At 49.2% G+C, this 3,489-nt stretch overlaps 1 pseudogene across 1 annotated transcript; it reads right to left on the reverse strand.

Moving 5' to 3' along the window:
- Positions 1-398: 398 nt before the first annotated feature.
- LOC308437914 (pyruvate kinase PKM-like) lies at positions 399-1,959 on the reverse strand (annotated as a pseudogene). Its single transcript has one exon. The product of its transcript is annotated as a pyruvate kinase PKM-like (transcript).
- Positions 1,960-3,489: the final 1,530 nt, after the last annotated feature.

Raw genomic sequence — 3,489 nt, forward strand, 5'->3', positions numbered from 1 at the left:
GACCACAAAGCTGTTGGGAATGCAAGTCAGTGACAGGGCCATGTCATATACATGGAATCCTGGGCCCCATGCCATCAGCCCCTACTCTTGCCTCCTGACTCCAGGCTAGGTCTGGACATCCTCTGGACATCTTTCTACAGGAGCAAAGTCCACAGAGTTGCTGCTGCCCTTCTGTGATAGTTAGAATGTTTCCACCTGCTTTTCTCCTTCACCCCTGGCATAGGAAGAGCCATGAGTAACAGCTTGACTCTATTGCATGTTTCAGAGGCATTAACATCTCATGGGGTCCCAGCTCACCAGTGCCACATCTTGGCTCAGAATGAGCACTACAAGCTTTGCTGGTCTAATGGATAGGATGGGGGGGGGGCAGGAGCTAGAAGAGGGGCCCCAGAGGATCCTCAAGGTACAGGCACTACACACATGGCTTTGGTGAAGCCAGAGCCAGGGCACCACCCGGTCAGCACAATGACCACATCTCCCTTCTTGAAGAAGCCTCGGGCCTTGCCAACATCCATGACCAAGTTTACATGGAGGTCAACATCCTCAGCCCAGGCGTCCTGTACAGCATCCTTACACAGCACAGGGAAGATGCCGCAATATAGATGGGCCTGGCGAGCCATCTGGGGATTGCACATCACAGCAATGATAGGGACAGGAGGGCGGTACCTGCCCACTTGGTGAGCACTCCTCTCAGACTTAGTGAGCACGATAATGGTCCCACTGCAGCACTTGAAGGAGGCCTCCACAGCGCCCATGGCAGCCGCTTCTGTGGGGTCTCAGTAATGGGCGCCAGGTGGCAGAGTTCCTAGAATAACTGCAGATGGTAGATGGCGGCCTCTGCCTCTCGCTCAATCAGGTACTGTATGCGAATAGCCTTGAGAGCTTAGTCTTCTTTGGCTGTCTCTCCAGACAATATGATGCAGTTGACTCATCTAGGACTGCATTGGCCACATCGCTGCCTTCAGCATGGATGGGGCATAGTTTGTGGATCATGCTCTCCAGCATCTGTGTGGCACAGATGACAGGTTCCCAGCTCAGTTGCATCGTCCGATCATCATCTTCTGAGCCAGGATGACCTTCTCTGCGGTGATCTCAATGCCCAGGTCACCTCGAGCCACCATGATCCCATCACTCGCCAATAAAATCTCATCCAACCAGAGAACACCTTCATGGTTCTCGATTTTACTGATGATCTTGATGTTCTTGCCCTTCTCTCCCAGGACCTTCCGAACTCCGTGCACGTACGCGGCCTTGCAGATGAAAGATGCAGACACCATCACCACATCCTGCTCCACCCGAAACTTCGGGTCCTGGATGTCCTTTTCCCCACAAGGCGGGGAGGTCCACGGCAGCTCCAGGCAGGTTCACGCACTTCTTGCTGCCCAGGGAGCCACCATTCTCCACCCCTGTCACCAGGTAGTCAGCATCTTTCTCCTGCACGTGCAGGGAGATGGGCCCATCATCCACGTAGTTCTTGCTGCCCAGGCACAGGATGTTCTTTTCACACTTCTCCGTGTAGGATGATCTTCAGAGTGGCTCCCTTCTTCAGCTCCACCTCTGCAGTACTGGTGCCCTTGTTGAGTCCAGTCCGGATCTCGGGCCCCTTCGTGTCCAGAGCCACCGCAACGGGACGGTAGAGGATGGATAAAATGCAAAGCTGTCTGTGGCTGCACAGACATTCTTGATGGTCTCTGCATGGTACTCATGGGTTCCATGAGAGAGATTCAGCCGAGCCACATTCATTCCAGACTTAATCATCTCCATCAGCATCTCCAGAGACCAGGAAGCAGGGCCAATGGTACAAATCATTCCAGTGTTGCGGGATGTGACAGGTGCAGAGTCAATGTCCAGGAGGCACATGTGTTCCAGGAAGGTGTCAGCCATGGCTGCATGGAGCTGCTGGGTCTGAATGAAGGCAGTCCCTGCTTCACTGTGTGGCTTAAGCATGGTTCCTGAGATCCTCGGGCATACTTCAGATCCCATTACAATACCTAACCAGGACATCTGTACAGTCAGGACACTTCCCTGCTGTACAGTAAATGTCTTTAATCCATGGACTTTCTCTTTTCATAGGAATCAGCGATGGGGAGCAGTGGAGAAACAATTCACCTACAAAGATGCCCTCTTATGTCCATAGAAGGCTTCTCTGTGCCCCAATCTGTGGCTTTAACCAAAAACAAGCCAGTAAGCTACTGCCTGCAAGACTAGGACTCCCTATTGTGGGACCAGCCAGAATTCCTCTCTTACACTTCAGCCTTAGGGTAGATCCTCAGGCACCATACTTCCTATCATCTCTTCCAGGGCATCAAGCAGTGTTGGGTAAAGAGGATACCTGAGTGCCATTGGCCCTGGTCTTTTCCCAGGCCCTGAGACCAGTGAGACATCACTGGCTGAACATCCTATATCTCACCTCCTGGCTCCTCACCCATGAAGCTGTGCTCTGCAGCTTCTCACAGCCCCACACCCTCCCTACAAGTGTGTGGGACAAGCTGGACCAAACTACCTGATTACTGACAACCCAAGCATTAGTGTCCTGTGGAGGTGCAGACAGAGGTCACTACAATTAACCCAACACCTTCTAGGAAAAGAATGGGAAAGAAGTGTCCTGAAGTGGGGCAGTGATAGTGATATAATATTAATAATATAAATGTTGATAAAGTTCAGAAATTTTCACTGGAAATTGCTTTCAGATCCTGATAATTAAGATTTCTTTTTTTTTTTTTCTTTCAGTAGTGTTAACACGATAGATGATCCTTTGCTAGCACCTGGCCTCTGTCTCCCACCAGCATGACACCAAAACAGCAATGTTTCCCCTCAGATGCTGCCTTCAAGAGAGATAGAAAGAAGAATGTGGTGTGTCTCTCAGACTCCCTGCATGCTTGCCTTTACTGTATTTCCCAACAAACTCTATTATTTCACTGGTTAACAGACTTTATCTCATTCATAAGGTATATTTAGGATTATTCACTGGTACTTCAACTGTGTTGGAATATCCAGGGCTCACTGAAGGTGGGTAGATGGTCTCTAATGTTACCATATAGTGCTGGTCCTTGTTAATTCTGTTCTTATGCTGCCTCCTGACTAGTCATCTGGCTATGAGATTTTGATAGGCATAGTTGTCATTTACAGAGTTTATCTTAGATGGATGAACTTTTTTCTCATGTTTTCTGTCTCTTCTCTGGTGTTCTTGCTCTTGTGTCCTCTTCTAGTGTCAAGAAAGTATTTAGGTACAGTATGGGCCTACATTGGGGTTTTTGTGGCCTGAATAAGAAGAGCGGGTTTTAAGTTAGCTCTGGAGTTTTGGGGTACAGTGAACTGAGATGTCCAGTAGGATTGTAGATACTAATGAGGAATCTAATGTTCTGGGTTTAACTCTAGAGTTTCTGGTACTGATTTATCCTCCAGGAGAACAGTTGCATTCAACTGGGATGTTTTGCTAGAATGTGAAGCCTGTGGGAAGGGTGCCATTGAAATTTCTAAGCATAAATG

Source organism: Micromys minutus, assembly GCF_963924665.1.
Source record: "Micromys minutus genome assembly, chromosome: 1".
NCBI classification, from domain to species: Eukaryota; Metazoa; Chordata; class Mammalia; order Rodentia; family Muridae; genus Micromys; species Micromys minutus.